We start from the raw sequence: 20,747 nt of genomic DNA on the forward strand, positions 1-20,747 counted from the left end.
TTATAAATATTTAATTAAATATAAGATTAATATAATTTATAAATATTTAATTCAATATAAGATTATTATAATTTATAAATATTTAATTAAATATAAGATTAATATAATTTATAAATATTTAATTAAATCAAAGTTTAATATAAGATTAATATAATTTATAAATATTTAATTAAATCAAAGTTTAATGTAAGATTAATATAATTTATAAATATTTAATTAAATCAAAGTTTAATATATGATTAATATAATTTATAAATATTTAATATGATGTAGAATAAATTATAGTACCTAACGTTATATAACTTCGTAAAGGACATTCGCCAAAGCTGTTTTTTCTAAAAACACCGTAGCTTAGCAAGCGTCGGTTGCTCAGAGGTTAGAGTAAATATCTTACTCGCAGCAGACCCGGGTTCGATTCCCGGCTGGCGCTAAGAAATCGAAAATTGATACTATGATGAATACCATGTACAATTGGTGGAAACCATGCCATTGGACTTTGAGAGGTTGCATAACACTCTGCACTCGGTCCGTCCCAAAAGTCAATAAGAAGAAGTTGAAGAGAAAACGCCCGTACAAACACAAATTCAACAAACACAACAGACACAACACAAACACAACAAACTCAACACCCTCAACCGTCATAACACAAACTCAACATTCACACCCTACACATAAATATTACAATAACTAAATAACCATCAAACTGAATTAAAACTGTCACGACGGTTCGCGTTATCGAAAAAACACCATCCAAACCCAATCCAACCGGAAATTAATCCGTTAACGCTCACCGTCACACGGTGGTTTTGCCAACCCTTCGACAGTCCTAGCAACTGCGTACGCAGAGATTACGAGAAACTGCGTACGCAATGATTAACCTTCGCACGGAAAATGCGAACGCGTTCGCAGGACACACAGAACGACAGACAGACACGGTGATTAATAATAATCATAATTATAATAATCAGCTAGGCTAAAACCCAAGGCACCACCTTAGGCCTAAGTCATCAAGCGACTTTTGAAGCCTTTTAACTCGGAGAGGTAAAAAGGGTGTACCAAATTATTAACTCTTATATTGGGAACTACTGTTAATTTTGCCTGGCTACTTTCACTATGAAATATCTCATAAACCATTTTTTTCATTTAAAATGTTTTGTGTCGCATTTATTTCAATTGCCGTGAATTCTGATCGATTAACGAGATTATGGGTGCTTTCGTTTTTATGGCCCACTCTTCAAGATTTCATAATATTTCTTTAATTGTTATGTCACATCTCTTTTTCTTGTTGTCGCATTTTTTTTGAATTTTTGGTGCATATTGAATGATAAATTTTCGGAAAGAAAGAAATGAGGGGCCAACTTAATCGTTCGTCATAAAAATTTAAGTACTTTACAGAAATGCATTTTCTCATTTTTAACAGGATTTCTTCTGTAATAAATTAATATATTTATACTTTTTTAGGATGTCGATGTTGATTTCGGAATACTACTGTATGACTTTATTTTTTTGACGAATTATCTCAATAAACCGCAATTTAGAAATCGTAGCCTGATGCCAGCCAAAGGAAATGAAGAATATTGGCCACTTTCACGTAAATGTGTAATTGTGCATAATTCTTTGGACCACCTTTTTAATGTGTTCTCAATAACCGTAAGTGACAATTATTCATCAATTTATTATGTGAACGTGACAGTCTAGTTTGTAGTGTGTATTAACACTATACGAAATCTTATTAAAATCAGTGATGTTTTTTTCCTAGAATTCTAACCTCAAAAGGTTAGGGCGACGGGATATATATTCAGTTTCAGCACCTAGCCAATTTCGATAAATTTGCTTCTTTAAATCATTTAGAAAATTAGAAGCTCAACCAAGTATATCATTAAATTTGGACAACGACGAGAACCGATATGATTCATAGATTTTGTTCATTTTCGTAAAGCGTTTAAGCTGGCTGATAAAATTCAAGCTGCGTCACAAAACGTACAGTGTTAAAATTAACCTAAACCCCCTTTATAACTACTAATTTTAACAATATTTTTGTTTGACAATTTTTAACAAATGACAACTATTTCAGAAATATAACATATGTGTTACTTCCAGGTATGGATTTGCCTAATAATATCACAGCTTATAATCAATTTTAAGACGATTATTGTCTTTTTGGATGTTTTAAAGAAGCGTACTTTCTTAGGATCTAAATTTAAATCGGGTAGGTAATTGTTATTTACCAAACGTTCAAAACCTTTTTTAATTTTCGTTTTATCATGATTGTACGGATAATATTTACTTAAATCTTATGTTTCATTGGATTAATAGCATTTTTAAGAGCATCGCGGATTAGCCATTAACTGTTGAACAATAAACTGTTCGAATATTAAATACTACGTAACATGAACATGCGCTTTTTACCCTGAGAGGCAGATTCGATGAAAATAAAAACTATGGCACTAACACACACAGTCTCAAATTTATAATCAGTATCTTCTGGTAAACATCTTCATGAATGAAACAGAAAAAAAAAACATGTATCAGACAGACTTCGCCTAAACCAATGGTAAAATACAGTAACAATTCTATTGAAACTAGCCGCGAGAGAAACTGAATGTTTCTTCAACTCTTAATTTATCGGCTCAAATAACCTAAATAACGAAAATTGTTAGAGATATAAAAAGTTAATTTCAAAGGCTGTTACGATTTGGAGATAGGAAAGATAATATATTTGCAAGCTTTCATCTAAATGTTTAGTAGACATCGATGGAGACCATTGAAAATTTTCAACGGCTCAAATATAATTGGGGCCCGTCGTCTTTAAAATTCTTAAAGTAAAATCTTAATCTGCAGAGGCCAACCTAATTTTTAATTGTTCCGAAAGCACTGCAACGTCGAATAAGTTAACTGAAGCAAATGATAAACGATTTTCCGGATGTTAAAGAAACGACATTTCAAATCAGGAACAAACAGTCTAAAGTTACTCAATTTCAAGAAGAAGTCACCAAATATATTTTGGCCCCATCAATGTAAATTTATAAGCATGAGTAATAAAATTAATTTAATGAATTAATAGGGGACCTCTTTGTAAATCTGAAAACGCTTTGAATACATTACGATACAAAAGGCTCGTGTACTTTGCTCGTCTTTCTTTTTTTAAATATTCTGAATTATCCAGTACAAATCTACGTTTAATCTTAGCTTTATTACAAAAGCCTTTCTCACATAGCTATAGTATCATGCAAAAGGAAAGAGGGGGTCCATCGCGGACGGTTACAACCACAGATGGCTTTAGTCCGAATAATATCATTAAACGTGCACAAAAACTCTTGTGACCAAAGTTCCCACTTACACTCTTTCTAAAGGATTATCCGTTTTTAGTCCTTTCATACAAAGCTAATGTAAACAGAATAATAACATTAATTACCGGGGCCCCTAACAATATGTTTAGGTTATAAATTTAATTCGTCTCAACGTGTTACATTGCTTTGGAATATTAACAACAAGTATCTGTGAAAACGTGAAACCTAAGTACTTAAGGAAAACCCTCTTTTACCAAGGAACAAGTTCTACACAGAAACTTTCTTTTCTAGTTTTGAGTCAAATTTTCAAACAACTGTGAACTCTACAATCACACTCTAGAATTTCTTATTAATTCAGTAAATCTCTTCCAATTCCATTGAAACGTTAATATTTTAATTGCTTTCTTTGTTTGTAGGATTGTTTTGGAAGTTTGTTGCATCCATAGATTTTAAATACATTGCCATTTTTGCTTCTTTTTTGCCATGTTTGTTGGTGGATATTTACAGGGCTAATCTTTCCACTTCGTTTGTCGTTACGGAACATTGCAATATAGACACTCTAGATGATGCCGAACGCTACGGACACGTTATACCTATGGCCGTTGATAATACGGAAATTCACAATTTGCTAAAGGTAAGAATTTACATTTCACCAAAACAAGTTGGTTTTAATTTCTGATATTTGTATCATCAAACCGAATTATCGCAAGATGACTTGGTAACTAACGCAATTTCCTGGTTTACTTGCCCTATGTAAATTATGTAGTTATCGCGCCGTAGTGCGCTCTAGTAACGACTAAATCGGAATTATTAAAAAATACTGCAGGCTTTAAAATAAGTCGATAATACTTTAAATAAGTACTTAATCTCTAAAACTTTACGTGTTTGATATAATTAAAATACAATATATTTTAAGTGAGTTAATGTACTACATCGATATCAAACGTTATATCGGCGTTAAATACTGAAGCATGATGTGCCTGTCGAAGGATCGTAATGTATAAAGTAGGTTTAGGTTTAAATAAAAACATAATCACTGGCACATGAGGCTCTAAAGAAAATAAAATGTTAAAGGTCCGTACATCATTAACATTTGTTTAAACTGGAAGTAATGAGTTTTATGCATTTTGTAATAAATACCTTATTTTTAATAAACTCCACTATTGTACAAGTGTATCAGATATCTAGCCCGGTGTACCGCAGACAGAGTGCACACCACCGGAGGTCCTCATCAATTTGTAACACGCCAGCTTCCACAGCCCTGACAGGTGACAGAGCAGCCAAGGCAGCAAGATAACTCAACTCACCTTCGAGGCAAGCTGCTCAACCCAGCAGAAGTTGCTACAATGGGATGACCAACCCCTCACTTTGCACACAGCAGAATAAGAGCAGATGCTATAGCAACTCCAGCTGACACCCTACCTACGTAGGTAGAGAGCCATACCCTTCACATAGAGCTCCTAAAGGGGAATGACTGGCACACAGCGGTCCACATAACCCGACACAGCTGGCACTGGAGATACCGGTGTGCCCCAAAAGGCCGGGAAAGAGGACCACTGCGCCGCATATGGAGCCCCACAGCAGGCTACCAAATTCTACGAGGCGGCCAGCTTGCCTTGACCCTCTCCGTTAGCCTGAGCCGAAGCTTAGTTTCCAGTCCATACCTGACTAAATACCAAGGTGGAGATAGAACCATTTGATCAGAGCTAACATCTCCCAGAGCGCCCCCGCTCTTATGGGTTACAAGAGCCGGACCCCGACTCCCCAATTAAGCCACCAGATATTGCAAACTCGGACCCCTTAAGGGCCTCCGCTATTGTACATAAGTCTATGTATTTGTACCCCCCGGCTCCGCCTAAGCACTACAGCGGCCTACGAGACTAATCAGGCCGGGACAAAAGTGCGCTTTGCGGAGCAACATTCGGCCAGTGAGACAGCCATCGTGACTGCCTCACATATAGCACACAAACGCGCTCATCATGGCCCAACAAAAGGCGACACCGTGGGCTTTCACTCTTGTACAATAGTGTTTTATTTGAAGTTCGTTATTATATGAACAAGACAGTCCGTATTTCATTTGTATTAAGTATTTAAGAAACAGTTTTATACGAAATCAAAGTTTTCCAATCATCTCTTAAATTTAAGAAAAAAGTTTGTTTACTGGTGAAATAAATTTAGTTTTAAAACAATGAAAATATTCCAATTTTTACGATTCCTACTTATAACTTGAAAATTAAGATAAAATTGGTTTTGATTAAATGATGTAACCAAGCCGTGTTACAATCCGCGAACTTAATTATATTGAACCAAGCTCCCAGAAACAATCGATCGAATCAGGAAAGGAAATTTGAGAGACATGTTATTAAGTGTTATAGAAGTAAAAAAGATTTTTTATATCCTGGTTAAGACAACTACGGAAAAGAAGCCTGAAAAATTACTCAGTTTCCTCGAAAACATTATTTTTGAAAATTGAGTCTTTAACAAAAAAATCTCATGGACAATAAATGGTGTTTCAAAAGGTTATGCAAACATTCTAAGCGGTGGAAGGGGGTGTGTTGAGAAGTATGCTTGTTTTCTCCCCATTTTTGTACGATGAATTAAAAGAGTGCCAGAGAGCTACAAAGTGTGACCCACTAGTCTCTGGAAGTAGGCTGCAACAAGCAAAAAACCAAATTTGAAATACTGTTTAAGTTTACTTTTTTAGGCTGGTTACGTCGATTTGTTTACAAAGTCCTTTTATATGTAACACACGAACCCAAACCTTAATGTTCTTGTTTCCCTGCTGCTTAGTTTTGTGCTTGTTGCAGCCTACTTCCAGGAGCTAGTAGGCCACACTTTGAAGCTCTTTAACTCATCGTCGGAAAATGGGAAAAAACAGGCATACTTCTCAACTCACTCCCTAATACAACTCCTTAAAAATTTTTAATAGCCTTTTGAAACACCCTGTAAAACACTTTTTATAACTAAAAATCCGTGGCTAGCTTTCGACCATCCCAGCGGTCTTCGTAAGTATTAAATGAAGCAACCACAATACAAGGGGCTGTTGAACAAACAAAAAAATAACTAAACGATATTTCAGAGACGTCCCATCTACTACAAGGAAAATTTTAAAGCACGGAAACAACTGTACATGAAAAGGAGAAAATTTTTTCAGACACATTTGTTTAACAAGCTTCCATCCGTTTGGTTCCTTGATGATGCCCAATTTCGCTTGTATTGTCGGGATATAATGCCAAGCTTGAAATTGCACAAGGGTCATGTCTTAAGCACAAGATATTTCGGATTTAGCGCTAATAACCAACTTCCACCGGAAACATTAAATTTGTTTTATAAAAGGTATGATTGAGACTGTAATTTAAAATCTTCTTTATTTGAATAATTTATTTTATTGCAGTAGCAGGTTTGATTTTAAGATGCTTTATCTAAAGGGGTTTGTAACCAAAATTGTCATCCGCCATTTCTCCCCAAACTAGCTTCCTTCTGCTTACCGACTTTAGCTTTTCGTTCCGATAATAGGGAAATATGGCTTATTCTTTGGTTTTTTGTCGTTGCTCAAAGCAAAAGCTTTGCAAGTTTTCAATAAAGTTAAAGGCCAATATGAGTCTTACACCATTATTGTATATAAATTTTGAACCTGGTCGTCGCATTATTTGAGCAGAACAGAATATTTGTGGGTCGACGACACCAAATATTGTCGTTTATAAGAAGCTCTCAATTCGCGGGCTATTAAGTTGAAAAAGAGGACTGCGATATTTAAAACAATATAACCAAAGTCCATTAAACATTTAGGAAGTTAGGAAATCAAAATCATCTACGCCTTTAAGGTCTGTTATTTTATAATTACAAATAATAAAACTGGAGAAGTATCATGGATTAAACAAATTTGCTAATTGGAGACGTTTCGAACCATGGCCCTTTATCAATCCATTTTTTTAGCCTTTTGCTTTAAATTTAAAACACGATAATTTAATTATGTCGCGTGAGACTCATGCACCAAGAATGAGCGTGAACAAAAAATAAAATGAAAATACCTAATGAAAAAAATTTCAATAAAGAATGCATTGCAAGATCTAGGTAACAATATGTAAGAAAAAAAGACAAAACATTAAACAGTTAAATATTACATAGACCACAATTAGTAACTTCCGAACACCCTTTTTCTTTATTTCAATAACACTTTTTTTTCTAATGAACAAACCTTCAAAGAATTTCATCTTATACCAATTTGCTTATCTCTTAATAATTTTTATATCATTTCATTTTTAAGAGTTATAATCATTTTCCCAAATATGATTTGCACGCCATTTGTCAAGTTTTGGTTTTTTACACTTATTATTCCGGTAATTGAATGTTTAGTTTCTCCAATATATACGTTTGAGCACGAGCACGCAATTTTATATATAACACCCTTTAAATTTTCGTCCAAAGTTATAGGTTTTAATTTTAAATGCTGTTTACTTAATGCAACAGTTGTTTTTGAGACTAGATATATATATATCAAATGGTTTAAGAGTTCTTTTCATTTTTTTCTTGTGAGTTGGTTTGATATTAACAATTGTGTCTTTTCCAAGGATAGAAGTAACATGAAGTTAATAGTTGTTTAGGTAAAACAAAGGATAATCCCACCACGGATAAACAAATTATAACTATGTGGTAATTCAGACCCCTTGTCACTGACGTTTTAATTAAGATGAGGATGATAAAATTAAAATAAAAAAGGTTTTACTATGAGTAGGTTTTTCGTAAATTGAGAGAGATAAACCATTTATTTTTTCTCAATATTGATATTTAAAAACTATAAGTGACCCAAATTTTTGTCTATTACCTGACGACACATAAAAAATATCATCCATAATCCGCTACGAGCATTATAGAAAATAAGTAATCTATGAGTTAGACAAAATTGTGTCTTCCAAATCCTCCACAAACAAATTGGCATTGATCGGTGATAAGGGATTTCCCATTGCTAGACCATTTATGACAGTAACTCTGATCAATCATCCTACACAATACAGTTGGGTTTATGTATAGTAAAAAGTAACCATATATAGCAGACGACGCGAAGGAGGGAAGACGTGCCCTTCGTAGCTCCTTGTTTTAGCAAAGTTTTTTATGATTATTTGAACGATTTTATTTAATTTTATTAAAAAAGGACATGATATTTTATTATACTTAACTTATCCCATTTTGGATCTATACAATATACAATGGAAGACGAATCAAGGGGACAAGAAGATTACTGTCTCCTGCAGGGCTGCAAACATCAGAGGCGAGATGAAAAATGAAGTAGAACCACCATGGTCCCTTGTGGCATCTGTCTTACGTATAACCATATAACATGTGTCAAGATAAAACCAGCTGATATCAAACGTTTTTTCTGCTGTACCGACTGCAGATCCAGATTGAGTAAGCCTTGCCCATGCAAAGGCCTATGCACAACACAGACTCCCGTAGACGTAAAGGAATTAATTGAACTCAAGAAAGATCTAGTTACTATTAAACTATCATTCAATAAACAACTAAAAGACCTCAAGGATGAGCTATCTAAAGTAACTAACGACATCAAGGATGATATAACCAGAAAACTTGATATAATTCAAACAGTCCATGGAGAGAGCCTTCAAGAATTGGAAATAAAAATCAATCAGAGCAAAATAGCCCCAAAAAATGATAATACCAGAAACGGAAAGAACTCTAAAATTCCACAAAAATACTCTGTAGCAGATACAAAAATAAACTCAGATACACCTCAATATAGGAAAATCCCAAGAAAATCTGTGGAAAAAAATCAACATAACAATAAATCGCAAGCTATACTAAACCACCAACAAAGTAAAAGGCAATCACCAGAAAATAGCGTAAAAAATACGGGGAATGGAAACTATAATAACCGAAAAATAACACACGAAATATAAATACACATTTTAAATCGGGATCCATGCCTCAAGAGCGGTTGGCTACCTGCAAACTTTACACAGAACCTAATACAAATAATTACTTTATTGGTAGCTGCGCTATTAATTCCGATGAAGAAGCTTTGAAGGCATATGTACAATCGCTAGATATTGAAGTAGAAGCAATAAGATTAACGAAACGCTCTTTAGATCCCAACCATACAGTCTTAAAAACGTTGGGTTAAATGATTTTGGTTATTTCATTTTTAACTACCTTTTGAGTCAAAAATAACCCAAATGTAGTTGTAAATCTTGAAACGCAAAATTTGAGTTAAACAAAATTAGGTTGTTTTTAAGATAATATAATAGCAACCCAAAATTGAGTCATACTATCAAATTTAAAGTTCCCACGCGCCAAAGACGATATGAGCGTCGAAAATGTGTCCATCGAACTTGTGGTCTTTGGAAGACTGGAAATTAAAAATTTTGCGCCATTCTTGCATCGTTACCCTGAGTGCTTGAAAGGATTCTTAATTTTTGATTCTAAAGGTATAGAATATTTTTATTTTATTTACTATTTATAATTTCAATTTTTCGAATATTTTAAATTTATATTTTATGTTGTGTTGATAATTCAGCGGAAGAACGAAATGAGCTCCCTTGTTTAAATTTATTGCAATTGCCAAGGCCCTATTCTTTCCAGTTGGATCAAATTTATAAACCAAATTCATTGTTAATTTATAACCCAAAATTGATTCATATATTAACCATATTTTGGGTAAATTATAAATTTAACCCAAAATATCGTTATTGAAATAACCCATTTTTGGTGAAAACGAAAACCACACAATATTTTGTTTAGTTAAATACTGACCCAACAATGGGTAAAAAACAACCCAATTAATTGTTAAATTAAAACCCAAAATTTAGTGATATATTAACCATATTTTGGGCTAATGTTCAACCCATTTTTGGGTAACTTATAAATTTAACCCAAAATAGCGTTATGAAAATAACCCAATTTGGGTCAAAAACAACCCAATATTTTTAAGAGTGTAGTATAATATGCTATATCTAAAGTACTTCAACTAATGCGTCATCTATATTAAATCCAGATTGTTAGCCAACAAGAGTTTCCTGTTGTCAATTACAAGTAATCTCAAACAAAAGTAATAATATCTGTGGAACTAATACTGAAGAAAACGGCCTCAAACTATCAAAATCACCTACAAATAAGTACTTTTTACCAAACTGCCCAAAAAATGCCACATCAGAAACGATGGGTAAGACACTCTGCGAACTCGGTGTACACTGCCGTATCTTTGACAGTGCTAAATGGAACTCACGATCTCTTGAAAATATGTACCTTTAGCAATGCTAAATGCACGAACTCGGTGTACAGATTATTTGATACTGTCTTACCCCTCGATCAGAAAACATCAAAGAACACCTAGAGAAATTCGGACTACGAGATTGCACAATTGCACTAAAAGATACTGAGTCCACATCAAACTGGAAATCAACATACATAATTGAGTGTCCCCGAAATGAGGATACTACAATTTTAAACCGTGAAAATTGGCCAAAACCCTATAGGATTCAACGCTATCGTTCACCAAGGACCGAATCTCTAGCAACAGATGAAGTATAAGTTCCCTACGAATTGCAAATTCAGGCTGAACAGACCCCAAAAATATACAATACAACAAAAACAATTAATTCAAGTCGCATTACTACTCTAAAATGTCTAAACATTGCCCATCTAAATCCGCTTCAATCTGGATTCCGGGCAGGTTATTCGACCATCACTAGTGTCTTGTACTTCCTAGAAACCATTATTTATCGCCTAAATGATGGTTAATATGTAGGAGTTCTCTTCGCTCATCTAAGTAAAGCCTTTGACTCAGTCGACCATAACATACTATTATCAACACTAAGAAATAAAAACTTCTCAAGAACTAGCGTATCTTGGTTCAAGACTTACCTACGCGACAGGAAACAATTCGTAGCAATTGGTGAAGCTAAATCACCATCCATGGATATAACAACCGGGGTTCCACAGGGAGGAATACTTAGCCCAACTCTCTATAATATATATGCTAGTGATATACACAGGCAGCTAACCTCAAGTATCTCCAACGAATATGCTGATGATGATGCCCTGATCCTGTCTAATACCAATCTTGATGGACTATTAAATAATATGAGCCCAGAAGCCAAAAAATTAAAAGGTATCCTCGCATCAAAAAATCTAACTATGAATGAAAGCAAGACCGAATTTACGCTTTTTCATCCAGGACAAAAACAAATCCCACCCGAGAATACAATGACTTTTCAAAATTCATCAATAAAAAGAGTAAAGAAATTCAAATATCTCGGATTCATTATTGACGAAGATCTCTCTTATAAAAACCACATCGAAATGCTGGTCACAAAATCAAGCCAAAGACTAGGAATACTTAAATCCTTTCACAGTACCTTAGAAACTAAAACTTTTAATCTTCTCTATATTTCATTAATACTACCAATATTTACCTATGGCGATATCTTTTACAATTCAGCTAATTTAATATACCTTAATAAGTTAAAAGTGGCCCATAATAATGGCTGCCGATTTGTACCAAAAAAAGGTAGATATGCATCGGTGACAGATACTCAACGATAACTAAATTGGATGACCTTGAAACACCATTTATGTATTAAACTTGTGTACCATGATGTTTAAAATCTTCAATGAAATCTGTCCAGATTACCTCCAAGAACATTTTAAGAGACCTAATGATATTCATCTACGAAACACTGGTGCTTCATCCTCAAATTTTTACGTAGAAAATCTTAAATCATCCCTTCGTCAAGTGAGCACCAAATCTAAAGGAATTGAACCTTGGAACAAAATCCCAAACACAATAAAAAACTTACAATCTTTAAATGATTTTAAAAGAGAATTGCGTCTTTTATATTGACAGATTTACTGTAATAAGTATTATGTTAACTAAATTTGTCTATGTAAACCCTACTCGGTCTCCTTGTAAATCACGCTAGACCTGAATGGTGTCACCCAATAAAGCATTTTATTATTATTATTATTGTCCATTAAAACAAAATAGAGACAAATTAGAAACTCCTTTTAAAAATAATAATCAGCTAGGCTAATACTCTAGACACCACATTAGGCCCAAGTCATCAAGCGACTTTATACATGGTAAACCTAAAATTCTAAGCCCTTATAGTCGCTTCATATGGTAGCCTCACTTATAATATGGGGAAAATATTTTTAAGAATAATCTCACCTCAAATTGGTAACACTCCCATGTCTTTAAAGATTTCGAAGGAATTAATAGAAAAATTGAAGCCTCTAAAATTATCTGGACATAGATATTTTAGGCAGTTTTGATATTGTTCACATGTATAACAATATACCAGTAACTGACGCTGGTGGAATACTTCGGAATAAATTGAAAAACGACACTACTTAAATTAAGTGAACTTGTATTTTGTTTTACTGGTTCATACTTTAAACAAAATAAAGGAATAGCAATGTGAAATCCTTTATCTCCGATCAATGGCAATTTTTTTGTGGAGGATTGGGGGGATGGTTCTTTTTTGTCTAACTCATTGGATTATTATTTTCTAAAAAGCTGGTTGCGGTTTATGGATGATAATAGCCGAAAAGCCCACCCTACGGGCGGGCCCTCAGCTAGTTGTGTGTTTCGAGGCATACCCCCCAGTAAGGCCCCCATGCCAGAATTACAAAAAAAATCGTCTATCTCTCGTCCCAAATTACCCAGTAAGGCACCCCTCCCCCTTTTCCCATGCGATAATTACCGTGGTTCCCTTTTACCCACAAAAATTTCCCGAAAACTCGCCTTTCTCTATCTTCCAAACCCTTCCCCCTTTTCCCCATGCCAGAATTACCAGGGTGCCCTTTTCCTCCGCAAAAATAACTAAAAACTCTCCTTTCTCTCTCGTAGCAAAGCCCCCGTTACAACTGTAAACCCCCTGTACCCAATGGCAGATTTGTTCTCCCCTCATGACGAACAGAAACAAATACGCTCATCCCTGAGCCCCGATTCCCCTCTGTTTACACTCGAACCACCTCAGTAACGAAGCGAAAGGCAGTCACGGTTTCCCTCTGTTCCGCGGACCGCTTTCTTTTCGCCGCCCCGCCTTTGGCTTCATGACAGACTAAGCAAACATTCCAGAAAGCTCGGACGTATGACCGACGTACGAAGCCCTCCTTAAAAGCTTGTTTAGGAGCTCAAACATTATTCACGTGATTGACAATTCCAACTTGCCGGTTGCGTGTTCCAAAACAGTCACCGGAAAATATTCGTGTTTGTAACTTTATGTCTACACTCTATAGCCCCATTTTAGGCTTTGTTTTTAGATTTAGTGTATTGAATATGACCACCTTGTCCTTACCGTTTGATAATGGCTTTGAAAGATAACCGACTTGGTTGTTGTCTTTGAGGAAACTGTTTCTATACATGAGATACATATCAACGTACGGAAAATTCATAAGTGTACAATTGTTCTGGCCAAAAGTGCACAGATAAATAAACTAACTAAATATAAAATAATAAAAGTTTCTACAATCTGCAATGATTGAAATAACAATTGAGTGGCAAATAAGATCTTTTTTATAATAATTATCATTCAGAAATACAATCTTCTCTTTTTTCGGAAAAGTCTCAACACTTAGAAATAGCTTGTATTCGTTGTCCGACTTTACTTTTAATCCTCCTTATTGAATGAGTATCAATTGGTTTATACAATTACCGTGTCTGTTGGTCCGTTTCTGCGACTGTCCGCGCTGCAAACGCGTAAGCATTTTCGGGACCAAGTGTAATCACCGCGTATGCAGTCTCTTGGAATTAGGGAAAAGCTTTTTCCTAAAGAGCCCTCTTTTTGTCATTGAGTGTAGTATACATTTTTTCAATTTGCGTTAGTATCGGGCGGTTATCGAACCTGAGCCCTCCTGCACAACAGGTGAGCGTTCTACCACAGAACCACTGATACATGTTACGCTTTAGTGAAAACTAGAAACGTTTCCGAGGAGAGGTATATTTTGGCTTGCCAACTTGTGTTTTTCTCGCTTTACCGATAAAAGCAACTGAGAATTGTAAACAAACAATTCAGTTTAAAGGCTGTGTAACTGGATTTAGTGTATTTTTTTAAAAAGAAAGAAACACTATGGGACCCAATTTTACTTTTACTTTTTTAATTACTAGGATCTTAAGAAAACGAATTTGAGATAAGAACATACTTATTTGATACACCCTGTACAAAATCTGAAATGCACTTTTTGCTGTATGCCAAAATCATTCAGTCACGCTCTAAAATGTCATACCAAACTTGGGATTGTATAAAACTTTTTGATCAACAGTAATTCAAACACCAATTTTAGTAACATTTTGCGAAACATATATGGTTGAACCCAAAAACAGGTGCTTAAAATGTTATCAAATTCGAATCAAAAGTATCGCATCGCTGTCTAAGTATAAAGAATTAACAAAAGGTTGTAGGTAATGAAATAATATCTTATTATAACAGGTCTTCAGATTATTTGGCAACTGGAATGCTTCAATTCATAGAAAAAAAATACGCCTCTCACAGTGATAGAAGATGTATTGAGAAAACAAATGAAAAACCCGAACAACTTTTGTGGAATCCAATATCCACTGACGATTTATTCTATTTCCTTCTCATTTGGGTTACTGCTAATGTCGTTATTTTCATACAATGGTTAACCATGATTATTTTCCCGTTTATTACAAAATATTTATCTGGCAATGTGCACCAAATTTTCGACTTTCCCGAATAAACATTAAAAAACGATAAAATCAAATATATGCAAGAAAATCAAACGAGACAATGACCCACCAAGCATGAATTTAATTCATCTCTTATCTTAGGCAGTTGAGTAAAATGTATCTCCTTATGAAAAAGAAAGTAACATATTGTTGTTAGACAGACACATATGAAAGTAGCATAAACTGTGTCGAAATCGTGAGTCCTGTACGCGAACTTTGTCCTCCCTTTCGCTTTTGTTGTTTTTGTTTACGAGAGAAACTCTACGCAGTTGCTCGCGAGTTACTAAACGAAGTGTATGGCAAATATATCTTTTGACTATTAAACTTAGTTCTTTATTGTTAAAACTTTGGTAATTTTTATTTCGAATATATAACTACACCTGTTACGATCCATTATTAACAGGTTATGGGTACAGTACGCGTAAACTGCGCGTTATAAAGTGAAGAAAGTGATAGTTATTTTTATTCAATCCGATAAACCTTGGTCCTGAAAACCCCGATCGCTAAGCCTAACGAAGATGGCTACGCAAGGCGAAGGATTCAAGATCAGTCGGTTATCAGCAGAGAAGTCGAATTACAACTCATGGGCCATACGAGTAAAGGCGGCACTCATTAGCAAAGGGCTATGGGAAGCCATTGATCCAGGCAACGGACCTAACATGTCAGATGCCGACAGAAAAGTAAATGACAAAGCAATATCATTTTTATTTCTATTAGTTGAGGATAATTATCTGGACTATGTTGGTGGTCACTTGAGAGCGAAGGACGCGTGGCAAACGCTATCGGATATGCACACCAAATTTGGTTTGTTGCATATCTTGCAACTCTTAAGAGACCTATTCAACATAAATAAAAGGTCTGACGAGAAAGTCCAGAATTATCTCGCGAGAATAATGGATTTGCTTGAAGCGTGCGGATACGGCTTTACTGATAAAGAAGTTGCATTAATAATGTTATTAGGCCTCCCAAAATCATATGAAAACCTAATATTAACCTTGGAGCATTATATTGCAAATTTAACATCGCAAATGGTCAAGGCAAGATTATCCATCGAAGAGAAGCGACAGTGTAGACGAGACGAAGATAATCAACATTCCGACGAAGGACTACGCGGTGGGAAAGCTCTTATCACGCGTAAAAACACTAATTATAGAAACTCGAAAAACGCGTGGAAGCCGAGCGATCGTTTTATTATTTGTTTTTGCTGCGGCGCTGCGGGTCACATAGCGAACGAATGCCCAGAGAGAGAGAAGAATACCTCTACACGCAAGCGGGACAAACAAGTCGTCGCAAATAAACAGGAAGACTCGAAAAGGAATGCCGCGAAGATGGTTTCTTGTCACGAGACAGACACAGAGAAGGAGAAAACTATCAGCCTGCAGTGTGGCACTCTACCTCAACAAGAAACGAAGAAGCGATGTAAACTTTAACGTCAACTTGTGGTACCTGGACAGTGGGGCAACGGATCACATGTCTTCACGCAGGGATCGCATGAAAAATTTTAATAACACTTTCAAATCATCAGTTGAAGTTGCCAATAGAGAGGTTATACGAGTCGAAGGAAAGGGGGATATGGTATTACGCACTGAAATAAACAAGACGTCGCTTAACATCCAGCTGCACAACGTGTTATATGTACCAGAATTAGACGGAAACCTTCTATCCATTGGGCGTATAGAAGAAATAGGATATACGGTAACATTTGAAAATGGCGCGGCCATAATTAAACAACAAGATGGGAAAGCTATATTAAAAGCAACACGAGTCGGTAGACTCTATGCTGTCGAAGAAAGCAATAGTAAAGAAGTAATTAAAATTGTCAAATCAGCGAAAACATTTAAGCACGATACTTGGCATAGAAGAATGGGCCATGTTCACGAAGACGCGTTACGCATTTTATTAAAAGAAGATTACACACCACTAGAGAAACCTTGTGAGATCTGTATTTTGGGAAAATTACGAAGGAAGCAATTCCCCAAAAATCAAGCGAAAAGAGCCACACGGCCATTAGAGCTCATACATTCTGACGTCCTGGGAAAAATCGATCCTACTTCAAAAGGTGGTGCGCATTACGTCGTGACATTTGTTGACGACTATTCTCGACATATTGCAACGTATTTTATGAAATACAAAAGCGAAGCGTTTGATAAGTTCAAACTATTTAAGGAATATGCGGAAGCTCAATTAGGACTCAAAATTGGCACACTGAGATCGGACAATGGAGGGGAATATATGAGTAGAGAATTCGGCGACTACCTAAAGTAAAAAGGCATTAAACACCAAATAACTATTCCAGCGACACCGCAGCAGAATGGAGTCGCTGAACGCGTTAACCAAACGCTACTAGACATGACGAGGTGTTTACTACTGGATTCCGGAATTCCAAGAAATTTCTGGGCAGACGCCCTGAATACGGCGGTTTACTTACGAAACCGATGCCCTTCGAAGTCCATCAAAAATCAACTACCAGAAGAGCTGTGGACTGGACAGCCTACATCACTAGACAACGTACGAGCCTTTGGATGTCGTGTTTGGACGGTCAAAGGAAAACTTGTCAAACGGACGAAACTGGATCCCAAGGCGGAAGAAACCGTCCTCATAGGATATCCTGAAGGAGTTAAAGGTTACAAATTATGGAACTACAACACAGACACATTCGCCAGTTATGAAAATGAAAAGGTTTCGACTTTTGGTTGCACTTGCTGTGAAACGGAAATGGGTGATTCGACACATAGACATTTCAAGCGCTTATCTACATGGCACAATACAAGAAAATATATGCATGCACCAACCAGAATTCTTCGTAGAAGAAGGAAAAGAAGACTGGGTATGTCATTTGCAAAAGAGTTTATATGGATTGAAACAGTCCAGTCGTGAATGGAACAAACATTTTGACGCGTTTCTCAAAACGGCAAACTTGACCAGGTCAAAGACAGACCCATGCATTTACTACAATCTTGACGATGGTATTATATTGGGAATATACGTAGATGACACTCCTTTAATCGCTCAAGATGATGAGACAGCCGATCATTTCATAAAGAAGTTAAAAGACGCTTTCGACATACATGACTTAGGCTTTGCAGAAAACGTGTTGTCCATTAGCATTACTAAAAACGAAGACGGATCATTATCATTAAGCCAAAAGACATACATCGAAAAATTGTTACAAACATTTGGAATGAGCAATTGTAAAGGGATAAAAACACCATTGGACATCAATATTAAATTGACCAAACCATCTGACGAAGAATGGGCAAATGAAGAAAGCAATAACGACAACGTCCCATACAGATAGGCAGTGGGTAGTATCTTATACCTAGCAAGTATGACCAGACCTGATTTGTCGTTTCCCGCCACGTATCTTAGTCAATTCAATGAGCGATTCTCCACAGAACACTGGACAAGTTCGAAGCATGTCCTTCGTTACATTCAAAAAACAAAGGACTATAAACTAGTGTTTAACCACAATTCAGAGGGCCTCAAGGCATACAGCGAAGCTGATTGGGCGAGAGATCAAACAGATAGGAAATCCTACAGTGGATATATTTTTATGGTAGGAGGCACCGCTATTTCATGGTGTAGTAGAAAACAAAATACAACCGCTCTATCAACCGTCGAAGCAGAGTATTTGGCAATGTGCGAAGCGACCAAAGAAATGCTTTGGATAACTAGCATATTAACAGAACTGGGCGAGAAGAACTTGGTAGAGATATCACCAATAATCCACGTTGACAATCAAGGGGCGATGTGTTTGGCAAAGAACCCAGTTAGTTCTGACAGAAGTAAACACATCGACATAAAACATTTCTTCCTCAGAGAAATGGTTAACGAAGGTAAAGTCGCTTTCAATTATGTCGCAACTGAAAACAACCTGGCCGACATGTTTACAAAACCACTCGGTGCATCGTACTTGAAAGAACATTGTGAACATTTTGGTCTTCGCTTGGACTAACACTACATCGACAAGGGGAAGTGTTAGACAGACGCATATGAAAGTAGCATAAACTGTGTCGAAATCGTGAGTCCTGTACGCGAACTTTGTACTCCCTTTCGCTTTTGTTGTTTTTGTTTACGAGAGAAACTCTACGCAGTTGCTCGCGAGTTACGCAACGAAGTGTATGGCAAATTTATCTTTTGAGTATTAAACTTAGTTCTTTAATGTTAAAACTTTGGTAATTCTTATTTCGAATATATAACTACACCTGTTACGATCCATTATTAACAATTGTAAGGTTTTCCTCCGAATACTTTGTTAAAAAAATTATCTAAATGAAATAGAATAAGAATCTTTAAAGGGGTTGTGGTTTAGAATTTACAGCCGGCCCTCTGCATTTCTGCTGAACGTCAGTTTCCTCTCTCTGCCACGTGGTACAAAACGTCGTTTATTTTAAGAAAAAACCAAACTATAATTAATTAATTAAGAACCTTCTTAAGAGCTAATCAAATATGGCTTTTAAAGCAAACAACGAGAAATTACCAATGGTAAAATATAAATATAAGTTTCTTCGTGTACTGTACTTGATTAATGTTTGCATAAATAATTTGCAAGTAAGCAAAAAACATGGTTTTAATATTAGCACACAAAGATTCATGTTTTTTTCTTATACAACAAATATGATATTCTAACGTTATTGCACATGTTTTGCTCGTCAAATGTGCATGCATACAATCATTTAAATATCACTAAATAAAATATGAAAATAATAAATGATATTATTTTAAGGGAGAGGTTAAGAAAACAATTAACTTTGAATTTCATAGGTTATTATATTGAAATATCTTGTTCCTTATTAAAAAATATCAATTTAACATCCATTGCTTCAACGTTTCACTTACGAGTTGTAAAACTGTTAAAAAAAGAAATGAAATAAAATCACGAACTTGATTTCTGCATTATCTTTGGCTGTTATCTCAATGCCTCTAATTTAAAAGATTCCAATTTATATTAAACAAGGAACAGATACACATAAATATTTATCACAACGCACTAAGATGGTAAATTATGCAATTTAGGATCATGCAATTTAACAAACTATTTATTTTTCGAAAACATTCATTAATGAAAGTTCTAAAGTCAACTAAACGAAACCCCGATTTATTTTAATTGGCGAGTGATGAAATTTGGCTCTTACATCGTTTGATCAGTATTACACAATACACAGGTTTCGTCGCAGTGTTGGAAATATAAGGGGGTTTTATTCTCCCTGATTAAAAATATTGAGATCCTCACTTATAAATTTACAATGTAGGGCGAAAATGAAATTATTCTAAGAAGTCTTAAAACAAAGCTGAATAAATTTAAAACACAACTAAACAATAAAAATACAACACTTTTCAAACATCTCAAAAAGTGTTGAGATGTCCCCACTTTCTAATTATAAAGAATGTGAAAGTCCCTACACGTATTTGAATAATTCTTAGAGGCCAAATAGCTCTAGCTAGTGAGGAGATCGATTTTCGTCAGAAAGTGTGATTTATTAAAAGTATCTAGAACAACGTTAAAAGATCTTTCAGGGCCCCACTTATAAATTTCGTAGTTGTTTGTGAAGATAAATTTATACTTCCAATTCCTAAAAAGAAAGCCAACTAATTGAAAATACAACTAAACCATAAAATAACATAATTTTGGTAAACCTCTCAAAAAGTGTTGATATGTCCCCAGTTAAGTATTATAAAGTGTCTCTTCACAAACAAGTAAATGATACTTACATACAAATAGCTCTAGCCAAGAAAACTTCAATAGTGAG

The 20,747-nt window shown here is 35.3% G+C and overlaps 1 pseudogene; it reads left to right on the plus strand.

Annotated features, from left to right (window-relative positions):
- Positions 1 to 18,325: 18,325 nt before the first annotated feature.
- On the plus strand, positions 18,326 to 18,952 carry LOC149926773 (uncharacterized; annotated as a pseudogene).
- The last annotated feature ends 1,795 nt before the right edge of the window (positions 18,953 to 20,747 follow it).

The sequence above is a fragment of the Leiobunum rupestre genome, chromosome 9 (genome assembly GCF_980474605.1).
Source record: "Leiobunum rupestre chromosome 9, qqLeiRupe1.1.hap1, whole genome shotgun sequence".
NCBI classification, from domain to species: domain Eukaryota; kingdom Metazoa; phylum Arthropoda; class Arachnida; order Opiliones; family Sclerosomatidae; genus Leiobunum; species Leiobunum rupestre.